The sequence below is a fragment of the Callorhinus ursinus genome, unplaced genomic scaffold (genome assembly GCF_003265705.2).
Source record: "Callorhinus ursinus isolate GAN/ISIS: 27379988/994484 unplaced genomic scaffold, GSC_fseal_2.0 scaffold4, whole genome shotgun sequence".
Classification (NCBI taxonomy): domain Eukaryota; kingdom Metazoa; phylum Chordata; class Mammalia; order Carnivora; family Otariidae; genus Callorhinus; species Callorhinus ursinus.
This window is the reverse complement of record NW_027397066.1, coordinates 20,736,297-20,750,705: the sequence shown is the minus strand read 5'-3', so window position 1 is coordinate 20,750,705 and position 14,409 is coordinate 20,736,297. Positions and strand designations below refer to the sequence as shown.

The 14,409-nt window shown below is 47.8% G+C and overlaps 1 long non-coding RNA gene across 1 annotated transcript in view; it reads right to left on the bottom strand.

Moving 5' to 3' along the window:
• Positions 1–6,013, bottom strand: part of LOC141372581 (uncharacterized) — a 17,231-nt gene extending 11,218 nt beyond the window's left edge. The window contains exon 1 of the long non-coding RNA XR_012377871.1: positions 5,137–6,013. This is a non-coding gene — a long non-coding RNA (uncharacterized lncRNA). The remainder of the gene's footprint in view (positions 1–5,136) is intronic.
• Between the last annotated feature and the right edge of the window lie 8,396 nt (positions 6,014–14,409).

The following is a 14,409-nucleotide window of genomic DNA, read 5'->3' as shown; positions in this document are numbered from 1 at the left end:
GAAAGAAAGAAAGAAAGAAAGAAAAAGAAAGAAAGAAAGAAAGGAAAAGAAAAAGAAAGAAACTGCCTTCCATGGCCCCAGAAAAAAAGCTCTCTAGGTACAGAGATGCATATACTGGCAGTGGAAGGAACAGAAGCACACTGAGAGGTTGGAGAGCCATAGGCAAGGTTCTGGGGGTATCTGCCTCACCAAGAAGGAGGAGTGACAGACGGCCCTGTGTGAGGGAGATGATGAGGGAATGGTCAGCCCTTCGAGCTCTCTATTTTTTATAGTTGCCTAGATCTTGAGCTTCATTGCAATAAGTCCCCAAGATTTGAACAAGCCCAACTAAGACATTGAGAGGAAAAACAGAAGGAGTCACTCCTCTTTTCCAGGACTCCATACCCTCCCCAGCCTCCCACAGGGAAAGGGCTACCCTATATTGTCTGGGGTTAACCTTGGATTGATTCTTAAATAATAGAGTTTGAATTACTGACACAATCCCTCATTCCCTCCTCTAATTCTCAGTGACCATGCTAAGAAATTATGTGGGAGTTCCCCAGGCATGGGTTGAGAAACCCTAAAAGGCTCTGTGCCTGTTTGTCATCAATGCCACCGTTATGGCCTCCTTGGGCAGATATAATCGAGTCTACTCGAAGCCAGGCACTGTGCCTAGTCGACATGGCAGAGCCTCATAGTCTAGTAGGCAGTGGGCACAGACACTACAAATTCCCTCACAATGGGGCAAGTGTTAAAATGGAACTGTGTTCACAATGGTGGGGAACATCGAGGCAGAAGGAATTAATTCTGCTTATGGCCATTAAAAAAGGCCCTCACAGAGGAAGTGGCTCTTGAACTGGGTCTTGAGGGATGAATAGAAGTTCACTGGGGGATGGAGGGAAGGACACAACTCAGGCAGGGAGCCTGGCTCAGCAAAAGCACTGGACTAAGAAATAACCGGTTGGTTTGGAGAATGGGCGAAGACAGCAAAGTCTAAATGGCAGAAAAGACTAGAAAAGTCTCTCCACCCCCAACTGTGAAGAGCTTTACATGTTGGGCTGAGTTTTAATTTTATTTGGTGATCACTGAGGACCCACAAAAGATAGCCCATGGGAACTATTATAATATAGAAGCTCTGGGAGGGTAATAACCATCAGTTTTAAAGATAGTGAGTGCATCAGATCACTCTCCCACCAGAGAACAGATCCACCAGGGCACTGGGTAAACATGAGAGCGAAGTTTATTTTCTGTATTTACTGAGCACCTAACTATGAGCACAAGCCCTGAGGAAGGCATGGCAGGAGTCCTGGGCATAACGTCACTTCAGAATAATTGGAGAAACAAAATTAATAGGCCTAAGAAATTAAACAATTCCTGCGGTGAGAAGAACATATATATTACTTTAAGAGCTAAAAGGGGAGTTCTTTTTAGGGAGAGAACTATTCTTTGCTCAGCAAAACATGTTATAAACCATTTGTACTGGGTCGAATAGTGTCTCCTCAAGATTCACGTCCACTGATCAAGTTAAAATGAAGTCACACCGGATCAGAGCAGGTCCTAAATCCAATGTGACTGGTGACCTTGTAGGGAGAGGAAGATTTCAAAGCACACAAAGCTCGTAGAAGTCCACAGGACATGTGACATCGAAGCAGAGGATGCAGCGGGGCAGCTGTAAGCGAGGAAGGATAAGGATTGCCAGCAACTACCAGAAGCAAGGAAAGATTCTTCCCTATCCTTCAGAGAGAACACGACCCAGCTGACGCCTTGCTTTTGAACTTCTAGTCTCCCGAACTGGGAGAGAATCCATCTCAGTGCCTTCGTTTAAATAAGTAGTTACTTTAGGGGCACCTGGGTGGCTCAGTCGGTTAAGCACCTGCCTTCAGCTCAGGTCATGATCCCAGGGTCCTGGGATCAAGTCCTGCATCGGGCTCCTTGCTCTGTGGGAAGTCTGCTTCTCCCTCTCCCTCTGCCTGACACTCCCCCTGCTTGTGTTCTCTTTCTCTCTCTCAAATAAATAAAACTTTTAAAACTAATTACTCTAAAACAAGGAGAAGGAAGAAATCAACTAAATACATCTCTGATGCACCTTTGTCACCCTGAACTGAACAATATGTGAAAATGGAAACCAGACAAAGGAACTAGAAGGGCAAATGGATGGGCAAAGAGACAGACTTTTTAAAGAGCTAACTCCTCATGTACCCAAAAGAGGATGCCACAAGATAAAATTTAAAAATAACTGAATCAAGAAATGGTGGTATATGGAAGTGTATACCTGAAGAAAACCCTAGAAGAATGGTTGACTTTCAGAAAGGAAGTAGGAATGGAGATGAACAGGCTATTAGTTCTGGTTTTGTATTTTTTTTTTTTTTTTTAGTTTTTATTGACTGTTGAAACTTTGATGTGATACTTTGATTTCAAAAAGCAATTTAGGGCACCTGGGTGGCTCAGTGGTTAGGCTTCTGCCCGTGGCTCAGGTCATGATCCCAGGGTCCTGGGATCGAGCCCCACGTCGGGCTCCTGGCTTGGTGGGAAGCCTGCTTCTCCCTCTCCCTCTCCCCCTGCTTGTGTTCCTGCTCTTGCTATCTCTCTGTCAAATAAATAAAATCTTAAAAAAAATAAAAAAGCAATTTAAAAAGTTAATTAAAAAAATTTTTTTTTAATTTCACTGTGCTGCAGTGTAATAGTCCAAGCCAGGTATATGTGCTGCCATGGGAAACTCAGGGGAGAAGAGTGTTCTCGAGACAGTGAGGGCAGACAGCGGCCAGCGGTAGGACGGGCCGAAGGTGTGAGGTGAACTCCAATACCAAACCCAAAAGGACAAAAATAGGAGGGCCGTTCTCTGGGCACAGCTGGTGAAGCCAGTTTTCGGATTGGCAAGGACCAGGGGAGAGCAGTCCAAAAGAGAAACCGATCATGTAAGTTTGGCTCAGTGTCTCTCAGACTGGAACGTTCATACAAGTTACCTGGGGATCTTATTAAAATACAGATCCATTCAGGAGGATTCTGCATTTCTAACAAGCTTTCAGGTAGTGCCAAGGCTGCTGTGCACTTTGACTGGCAAGGCTGGAGGCTGAAAGGGTCTGAGAGGGGAGGGAGGACTTGGCCTAGGTCCTTGATGGGCCGGGAGAGGGAGGGATGGGTTTGCAGGTGCCACAGCTGAGTTCATGGGGCAAAGACCCTCGTCTTGTGGGGGCTAAGACCAGGCGAGCAGGACATCAGGGGAGGAGGGGGGACACAACAAAGGCAACTGACCTTCCATGGGGTTACCTCTGGCCAGCTCTGACCAAGCTCTCAGTGTTTTGTTCCAGGCAAAGCTGCCCCCGCTATGGGTCAGATAAGGAGTTGCTGGCAGGACCTTGGCTGTCTGGTCTCACCGTCCCCTTACTGCCCTCACTAAGGAATGACATACACTGATGATCTGCGCTGGAGCCCTGACCCAGGGCTGGGGGGTGGCAGGGCAGGGGATGTCAGGCTCCCCAACTCTCCTTCCCTCCCTCCAACTGTCTGCCTTTGGCTCGGGTCATGATCCCAGGTCCTGGGATTGAGTCCCGCACCGGGCTCCCTGCTCAGTGGGGAGTCTGCTTCTCCCTCTCCCTCTGTGCTTTCTCTCGCGTACATAAATAAAATCTTTATTAAAAAGATAAACAAAAGAGTGCTTCCCATGTGCAATCATTCGCTTAAGCACTAATTTATTTCTCCTAACAGTATCATTATCCCTATCTTTCGGATGAGGAGACCGAGGTGGAGAGAAGTAACTCCCCCGAGGACACGGACCGTGGAGCTGGGATTCAAACCAGGCAGCTGGTCCCACCATCTGCTTTCCTAAGAGGCTATGGCTCCTGGCACAGAGAAAAATCGCATCACAGGCGAAATTTCATCTGTAGGTAACAAGAGATAATGAGAAAGCAAAACACTTTTTTAAGCTGTAGACGATTGCCTGCCATTGTTGCCACTTAGGCAGGCCCTAGGGAGCGTGTGGTATCTTGCAGCTATAAACCTGAGGTTCCCTTGGTCCATCCCAGTTCCTCCTCGCTTGTCAGACTCTAATGGAACAACATCCCGGGGCACCGAATTTCATTCCAGTTTAAAGACATATTTTACCACGCAGTACAAATCCTTAGATGCAAGCCAACTGCTTCATTCTGTGCCCAGCTGAAGAAATAGTTACCTGTTCCGGGCTGGAAGAAAAGCTGATGCGTGGGACTTACCGGAAGATGAGGTGGATAAGACTCTACTGTAGAATTCTCTCTACTGTTGTAAACGTCTATAGTACTTCAGGTCCATGTTGCATCCCATGGGCTAGCCTGGGCACTTAACCATCACTGAAAGCATCCCACTGCATTCCCTTGCCTCCCTGCCTTTTGTTGACTGGTCTCTCTTCTTGGCTTGCCCTGACTTCTTTGACTGGCTAATACCTACTTAATCCTTCAAAATCCAGCTCAGGCAAGCATTACCCCTCCCAAAAGCCTTCTGGATGAATTGAACACCCTGTTTTGTAGGCACACACCGCGCCACCCCCCCCGCCCGCATAGAATGCATTGCTCTGCATGGTCAAGGTCTCTTGCCTGCTTCCTTCACTGTTAGGGTCAATTCCTTGAGGGTAGGATTTTTATCCCTATAATCCACAAAGATTAACCCATGCCTGGTTCCTAATAGGCTCTGAACAAGCGTTTATTGAGTGGATATGGAAAAATGGCTGAGCAGCTGCTATGTGCTGCCCCTCTATCTGGGGCAACTTACTCTTCTCCAGTGTGCACTTGCTTTTCTCTCACTCTCTCTCTACTCTAAATTGTATTTCTCTTTCAGTCTTCAGCTACAATTTCCAGGTCTTCCTGCCAGGTCTTCCTGTGCCCGCCGCACACCATACTTCCCTTTCTTTAAGACACATCTGTCAAGTTATTATTTTTTCCACATTTGTCTTCCTGGCCAGGTGGTCAGCCCCTTAGGGACAGAAACCTCGTGGGCTGCCCCTTCTAGCACCTACTGCAGCATTCGGTACTCAGAAGGCACTCAATCAATGCTTGCTTAGTAAATGAGCAAACAAATGAATCAGTGGGCGATTGTATTTTTGAGTTCCCCAAAGTCAAGACTTCCGTTTGTAGCTGGGGCTAGGGAGGCAGGAAACGCCAAGGGCACAGAATGAAAGAAGGTGCTCACTTCAGAGACCAGCTGTGGACTTGCAAGAGCCTGACAGCGAGGCCTCCTTCCCTCTGGGGCTCTGGGTGCTTGTCTCAGCTGATTCCCAGCCCTGTTCCCAATTCCTCCTTGGAGAACTCGGGTCTCTCTCAATGCAGGCAACAGAAATCAAATACACACGGATTAAGCCAAAAGCTGGAATTGATTCACTCATAATAAAAAAAAAAAAAATCACAAGAAGGGCAAGGCTCAGGGATTCCTGGAACCAGGAATTCCAACATAATTGGAACTCTCTCTGCATCTTTCTCTTCCCCATTTCCCTTTGCTCCCGTGTATCATTCTCTCAGACCAGCATACTTTATATTCTAAAATCCCCTATTGGTTCTGTTTCTCGGGAGGGCCCTCACTAATACCATGCTGATAGAAGTTTCTTGAGAAAATGGATTCCCACTGTTCCCTCCTGGGCCACCTCTACTCCCACCATGCATTTGGGGTGTGGAGAAAGTGGCAGGAAGCTGCGCAGCTCTCCTCCGTGCTCGGAGGCACCAGCTTTCATGGCTATCCCTTGGATCATAGTGTTGAGACCATCCAGAGAGCACGCGGGGCCCCGAACGCAGCCAGGGGAGTGCAGAGTTCCTTGGGTCCCGGAACACCTGCTCCACATACCGCAGGAGAGCCAGTGAGGCTGGCAGGGAAGTCGGGGCTGAGATGAAAAGGAACAGCCAGCACTCTTTGAAAGGCTCAGCGCATTGGGAAGTAGCAGAAGGGTTTAGTCATCCTTAGCAACCCGCCCGGAGCCCACCTCCCGCGCCCCCCACCCCCACCCCGAGTGTTACTGCTCTTTAGAGACAGCAGGGGCTGGGGGAGAAGGGAGAACCGAAGCCCACAGAGCAGCCCAGCCGTGTCATGCCCTCCTCTCTCTCCCCCTTGACTTGGCCGGGGTATTTCCAGATGGTGCGAGAAAAATCAAGTCCTTGCCTCAGAGCAGGGCTAGGACCCCGGGTCCTGCCCAGTTGGCTGGCTGTGCCCTCAGTCAGGTTATTCAGCATCTTGGAAAAGTAAAATGTGCGTCCTAAGACCGACGTCTTAGACGCGTTGCAAGGTTTATCCAATCAGATGAGGCATGGCGATGCTTAGCTCAATAGGGGTTGCCCAATGGCCAGCAGGCGAAGGAGGATGCCACCGCGTTTTTGTCCCGGAGGGATGGCCCGTCTGCACAGAGAGAGCCAGACCACCCAGTGGACTCTTCTTCCCTTCAAATGCGGTGGTTCTCCAACTTCAGTGTGTGTGAGAATCGCCCGGAGCACTGGTTAAAACGGGTGGCTGGGGCCCTGCCCCCGCCCCAGAGTTTCAGATTCAGGAGGACGGGGCGCGGCCTGAGACAGGGTGGGGCCTGAGACGCGGCGTTCCCAACGGGTTCCCCAGGGACCACACTTTGAGAACCGCTCTTCTCACGGAACCCTGCAGGCCCGGCTGCACGTGAGAAGCACCAGGGAGGTTCTGACTGAAGTGGTTTGGGGTGTGCCGTAGTTATCAGCAATTTTTTAATGCCTCCCACATTTGTCCCATGTGCCGCGGGTGGAGAACCGGGTTTCAGCGGCTGTGCAGGGACCGTGGCAGGGCTCACGATGTCTGGGTTAGGACACTGGGGTTCTGCCAGCTTAGGCCGTGCGTCTTCCCAGAGTGAAAGGGCAGCTCCCACACGCAGCTGGACATTCTCCTCTCCGGGGTGCTTTCTCTCAGCCTCGCCTCCCTTTCTGCACCCCGGCCATCTCCTCTGCCCATGTCAGGGTCCTGTGAGGGCCCTGCCAAAGGCCTCAGCCCCAAGGGCCAGGTCAAGGCTGACTGAGGTGGCAGGTCCTCTGCTGACTGGCTTCTGTTTCGGGGTCCACATCTCCGTGTGTTGGGCTTCTGGGGTTGGAGCCCTACCACTGACCACTGGGCTTCCCTGGACTCCAGGCTCCGACCTGTGTGGGTCCAGCTGTCCGTCCCATGCCTCCCGCTGGGCCTTGCGGGGGAGGGGGTGGAGTGGAGGGGTGGACTCACCCCCTTGGAGTTGCCCCAAGGTCTGCTGTCTCTGGGCCCAGGTCCTGCAGCTGGACTTCTGCTTCCTTTGTGAATCCTGTGATGTTCTAGGCATTCATTTAAAACAGCAGAGGTAAAGCCTTATATTTAAATTTCAGGAAGGGACCCTCCTTACCCTTTGATGTTCACAGCACAAACAGATCTTCAAAGGGTATAATACTAACCTCAGCATCTCCGCTCCTTTAAAAAAGAAAAAAAAAGTGCTCTGTTGCTGAAATACATCATTTCTAATTAGGGCCTTTGCTGGGCTGAGGACACTGTGAAAATGCCTCTCCCATCACCTCCCTCAATCCTCCTCACCCTGGCTTACCGCCCCCCCCATTGCACCATGAGTCTCGTCCCCCCACTCTCTGCCCCCCAGTCTCTCCTTTCACGAGACCGGCTCACTCTGATGACACTGCAGCTAGGATCGTCAGAAAGCACAGGCAACTTCCCCCCGCCCCAAGGATGGAGGTAGCGGGGGTGATTTCTTCTCATTTCTGATATATTTCTAGGTCTCAGCTGGGACCTTTCTCCCCTGCCTGGGACATCTCCAGACCCGGTTCACCTCCTGTATTAGTCAAGACATGGTAGGCGATGCTGCTGTAACAGGTGCATCCCTCAAATCTTAGAGGCTCACCCCCCAAAAAGGGTTTCTTCTCACTTAGGTTAAATCTAGGCTGGGCAATCCTCCTCCATCTTGAAGCTGCCCTGTCTTGAAATCATGGTCTCCTAAGTAGCCGTGTCACTGCATGAGAGAAAGCGAGGGATGGAGGAGGCACACTGGCTCTTAACTGCTTGGGCCAGTAAGTGACACATGTCATCTCTGCTCCCAGTTCTCTGGCCCAAAGTAGACGTGTGGCCCCAAGCTGACTGTAGTACGCACGTGAACTTTTGGGTGAGCGCTAATTGCCACACTGTCCCTTCCCAGGTGAAGTGGCTCAGGGAATGTACACTGTTTTCATGATGGTGCCTTGGATTTCCCAGTAAGACCAGTCCAGGGTATGGAGGGGGTGCTATTAACTCTGCACTTAACTTCCAGATCCATACTCTGTCCTTCTGGGACTTGGAATCTCCTGGATCCTTCTGCTCTTGGACTCCCAACTGGGTTCAGTCCGTAGAAAATGAACACTGGGAAGTCAGCAGCAGCAATGGGAAGTTACCAGCAGGAAATCGGGAGGTTGGAGGAAAGAGTGCTTTTCCCATACTGGCATATTGAATCCTCATGACAACCCTTGAGACAGATTCTACTATTTCCCCCAATTTTCAGATACAGAAACCAAGAAACAGAGAGGATAAGTAACTTGCCTGAGAACACACAGCTCTAAATGGTCACATTTGGATTTGAACCCAGGGAGTCTAGCTCAAGAGTCCTTGCTCTTAACATCTGCCCTACTATGCCACATTCCAACCCACTTGTGGGAACCATAAGCGCCCCCCCGACACACACACACATAGGCCTGTGGGCTTGCCAAGTGTCCCTTCGGCCTTTAGCTCCTGGTTTCAGTGATTCCTCCGGCTCCCGGACCCCCCATGGTCTAGGTGCCTCTGGGTTCTGTCCACTGTGAGGACTCTGCTTATCCTATGATTAAATAATGTTTAATTTTTTCTTTTCTTCTCTCTCTCTTTTAGGTCCCTAGTTCAGCAAAGTATTGCCCTTTTTTGTGGGTTTGTGTTCCCCAACAAGACATGTTGAAGTCCTAACCTCCAGTATCTCAGAATGTGCTTTTATTTGGAAATGGGGGGGGGCTACACATGCAATTCGGTAAGATGAGGTCCTACAGGAGAAAGGATATGACTGGTGTCTGTGGCAGAAGAGGGGAGTTTGGACACAGATGTAGAGGGACACCACCATGGGAGACAGAGGCAGACACTGTAGGGGTCTGGGATACCTCTACAAGCCAGGGAATGCCAAAGATTAGCTACAGCCACCAGGCGCTAGGTGAGAAGCAAGGGATGGGTGCTCCCTCCCAGCCTCCAGAAGGAACTGACCCTGCTGATGCTTTGATTTTGGACATCTAACCTCCAGAACCACCAACAACAAATTGTGGTTGTTTGAAGCCACCCAGTTAGTGACACTTTGTTACAGCAGCCCTGGAGAAGGACCCACCTCTGTCCCCATCCCCACCACTGCCCTGTCTTACACCGGCACTGCAACTCCACTGGATTCCTTGCCCCTCCAGTGGGGACTCCAGGTAAGATCCTGCCTTAGGGCCTTTGCACTCACTGAGCCCTCCTCCTAGGGTGATTTCCCTCGGACGTTCACATGGCTCCTTCCTTCATAATACATTCTTGGGGGGAAGAAAGGCTCAAAGAGCACTACTCATACTTCAGGTCCTCTGGTCCTCAGGGAGATTACTAAAATCTGCCCCATACTGTAAAACACACCAAAAATCTCAACAAATATTCACTAGAAGAAGCAAACCTCTAGGCAAAGACATTGCTGAAGGACGGACATTCTAGAGTTAGCTGAAACTGGCTTTCCCACCCTGGATCTTCTGGATCGTCTGTTCCACTGCTCCGTGTCAGAAATCAACTGTCTAAAGTAGAAACAACAACGTGTCCGTCAGAAAAGTCTTTGGCTTCCAAAATTCCTAGAGAAGCCAATAATGAATGCCTTGGGATGTTTAGCAAACACAAAGCCCTGAAGAAACTGACCGACTTGTTAAGGACAATAACGAGCACGACTGAAGATGAGGAATCAAGTCAAGAAGAAACCAACACCAGGCAAATAGAAACCACCTCATTCCCATGAGGATGACTACCACCAAAACAAAAAACAAAACAAAACAAAAAAAACCACACACACACACACAAAACCCCAGCAAATAAGTGTTAGCGAGGATGTGGAGAAATTGGAACACTTGTGCACTGTTGGTGGGAATATAAAATGGTGTAGCCACTCTGGAGAACAGTATGGAGGTGGCTCCAGAAAGTAGAATTAGTGTGTGACCCAGCAATTCTACTTCTGGGTATATACCAAAAAGAAGGAAAAGCAGGGTCTTGAAGAGATATTTGTACACCTACGTTCATACAGCATTATTGTGAATAATGCTAAGAGCTAATATAGCCTTCAATAGCTATATTATATTTTAGCTCTAAAGTAGCTAAAAGCAACCCAACCACAGACAAATGGATAAACAAAATGTGGTATACACACACAATGGAATGTTATTCAGCCTTAAATAGAGACATTCTGACACCTGCTCCAACATGGATGGACCTTGAAGACACGATGCTCAGTGAAATAAGCTAAGCACAAGAAGAGAGACTGTATGATGCCACTTCCCTGAAACACCTAGAGCAGGCAAATGCATGGAGGCTAAAGGCAGAACGCAGGTGGCCAGGGGCTGGGGAGTACAGGGAGCTACTCTTTCATGGATATCTTTTCAGTTTCACAAGATGAAAAGAATTCTGGAGGTTGGCTGCCCAGCAATATGGATGTATTCAACTTGTGAATTCTATAGTTAAAAATGGTTAAGACAGTCCATTTTATGTGATGTTCATTTTACCAAACTAAAAATTTTGTTCAATTAAAAGAAGAAGTACAAGACTGATGCACCTGTGCACATGAGAGAGAGAGACAGAGACAGAGAGATGGAGAGTGGAAGTCGGGGTCCTTTGTTCAGCCTGGTCGGCAAGCAGCACAGAATGGTGTCTCTGGGGCCTGTCCCTTTAGTGTGTTCTGAGGGAGGCAGGCCTTGAAAGAGAGAGAGGCATAAATGAGGTAGACCTACCCCCCAACCTACAGTCCTTCAAAGCCTAAGCCCTGACTGCTCTAGACTACAAATGCCCTGCTTAAGATAGAGAAATAAATGCACGGCTCTTTTTGGGTTGTTTCTCTTTAGAATCATATTTTTTGAATAGGTAAGACATGCATATTGTCCCACCTTCAAAAAATATCCCAGGGCATATGGTGTACACGTAAATTTCCCTTCTACCCTGGCTTCATGTTTCTCTTCTTAAAAAAGCAACCACGGCTTCGCATCCTTTCAGATTTATTCCCCTGTCCCCCTTTAGTTTTGACCCGAATAGTAGTATTCTAAGCCCATTATTCTGTCTCTTGCTTTACCCTAATGGTATATCCTGGAGATGCTACCTACCCATGTAGGCAAATGGGCTTCCCTTTCTCCTCTTTCCCCTGGAGAGAATATATTTATGAACTGACATAAAAAGGACCATAGAGAGCCTGTGGCCTGACACCCACCCTCAGAATGACCAGCTTTAGAAAATCACCACCACTTCTCCCTCCCACTGTTTATTATATTTTTAATTTCAAACAGAACTAGGGAGGCTAGTACAAGGAGTCCCGTATACCCAGCACCCAAATGCAATCATTATCAAGATTCTACAACATTGACTTTATCTTTATCCTTTTAAACTTGCTCTTTGTTTTTTTGTTCTTGGCTGATGTATTCTGAAGCCAACCCCGGGCATCAGGTAGTTTTTCATACACCTACCCTCTTCACTGTGCAACTCTGAAACATGTCCACACCATGTCATACAATGACAAGTTCGTGCCTGCGACTAGCAAAATTAACAGTAATTCTCTGATATTGTTTTATGCCCAGTCTAGAAGCAAATTTTCCCAATTGTTGCAAAAGTGTCCCTTTTATAGTTGGTTTGTTCAAGAAGAGAAGATCCATTTATTATGTTTGGTTGTTATGTCTCTTCATTCTCCCTTTTTTTTTTTTAAGATTTTATTTATTTGAGAGAGAGACAAAAAGCACGAGCAGGGGAAGAGGCAGAGGGAGAGGGAGAAGCGGATTCTCTGCAGAGCAGGGAGCCCAAGGTGGGGCTCGAACCCAGGACCCTGGGACCATGACCTGAGCCGAAGGCAGACGCTTAACTGACTGAGCCACCCAGGTGCCCCTCTTCATTCTCTTTTAATCTTGAATACTCCTACCTCCATCTTTATCTCCCACTGCTAACTGGCAGAAATTGGATCAGTAGTGTAAAATGACCTACTTTCTGGATTTGTCTCTTTGGCTCTTTGTGGTCTCATGGAAGTCGTTTTGCTTGTTCCCCGGTTTCTCCCTCATCCCTGTAAATGAAAGTTGGCTCCAGGGACACAGTTGGCGTCCGGGGCAGGAACACCTCCAGGGTAGTGCAGGTTGCCTTTTGCAACACTTCAGGAAACACATGACGTCCTACTTTCTGTGGCTCTCAGATGGATCATTGTTCAGGTAGCGCAGCCTGATCCCCCCACGGTCAAGTCCCCCATCAGTCTCTCATCTAATGAGTTCATCCATTGGTGATCAATGTCCGAATCAATTATTTCCCTAGAAGTTACAAAATGATGATTCTCTCATTCTCTCCTTCCTTGCACATGTGTCAGGCTGCGTTCTTCTGCCTCTTGTTAAGAAGCCAGAGAACCCCTCTTATCCACAAGTCTTGCTCTGAATGACTTGTGGCTGTTTCTAAAACTCACATTCACACCTACAAGATCTCATTTCTCAAATGTGGAAAAAATTCCGAAAACTTGGCCTTCAACTCAGAAAGCAAGTCTGAGAGGGGAATTCTAAAAATTATTTTCCCAAGGTGGCATTGCTAGTATAATTACATGGCTGTCCAAGGTACCTGATCATTTGGGTTTATAGCTTCTGAAAGTTCTGCTGAAATCAGAAATCAATCACATTGTTTACCAGCACACCCACACTCACACCTACCCCTCCACACCCACGGATATTGCAAAACTAGATCAAGAATTAAATCCTAATGCAGGATTTCCTGTGTGCAATATTCTTTCAGAAACCTATGTTCCTGGTTCCTGCCCTGGAGCACCCACTTTGAGAGAGGTGGTGACATAACCACCTGCTAAGAGTTCTGGGAAGATGTTGGTCGGGAACAAGACACCCCCTGAGGTTCAAAAAGGAACCTAAGAACGAGGCTTTGAGGAAATTCATATTTCCTCTTGCTCATAACCTTTCCTAGGTTTGTCAGAGAACGTTCTCGGGTCTTCCTTTCGTACCTGCTCTCACATGGATGAGAGTAATTGTCCAAGGATCACCTTTGGCTGAAAGGAAACAGATTTCAGAATGTCCCTGCTGTGGTTGGCCTCACTTCTGTTTGTCTACTTGACACTTCTTTGCTCATCTCTCAAGCTGCTTGTTTGGGATTAGCCCAACTGAAGGGAAAGTGTCATTTTATTTTTACTTGGGTTTAAAAAAATCAATCTCCAAAACAAATCAATTCCAAAACCAATAAAATCAGAGATTGTGAGAGCTGGAAAGGGATGCGGGGACATCTAGGCCATCGGACTCAGAACTTTTGAGCTAAAAGGCATCTTAAAGAGTTTGAAATTAATTCTCGGTTTATAGCTGTGGGACACTGAGGCCCAGAGGCTTGGAGCGACTTGCCCAGGATCCCATAGCAAAGTTGAAACCTGAAACCAGGTCTCCCCACTAGATGGTGAGGTCCCCTTTCCCACATCTCACACGTGAGGAGAAAGGGGTCTGGAGGGGATCATGTCATTTGTCCAAGGTCAAAGAGTTAGGGAGGCACTAGGAGCCTGCTCTCTGCCAGGTACTGTGCTAGGCATGTAATTACACCATACTGCTTCCGGAATGAGTAAATGTGTCCTTAGTACCATTCTTCATGTGCCATGCAGCTGTTTCCCACAGAGAAGCTCATTAGATGTAAATATTCAGCATTTTGTCATTGCAGCTTATTTATCTTCTAATGGGTAAAATGCACTCGCTGTGCTTTTTAAGGAAAATTTTGCCTCTATAAAAATATCCTCCAGATGAAACAATAATCCTAGATTCTCCAAAGTATGCCATTTCCTTCCTGGGGTTAGTAGGAGTGTGGAACTGGGAGTCTAGAGGCCTAAGTTCTAGACCTGGCCCTTTGCCCCCAGCCGAGTGACCTTGGCCAAAGTCCCCAGATGCCTCCTATGTAAAGCAAGGAGGTTGGATTAGTTTAGTGGTTCCCAACTCTGTTTACACCAAAAGCCTCTGCTTAGAAAGATTCCTTCAAACTCTGTGCTCTTGATGAATGAGTAAGTTGTCTCTCCACTTTGTAAAAGTTACTCTTAGATCCATAACTATAATAGCTTTTGGTCAGAATAATATACCATAAGAAGGAGAGATGACTCCAGCCCCTAATAATGCATGTTAACATTTAGTCTGCATGGTTTTGTCATTGGTAAATGGATGATTTCTTTCAGGCTCTCAGAATATTGAGAGCAGTTCTGAGATCTCCATTCCTACCTTGATGGAACATTGCTAA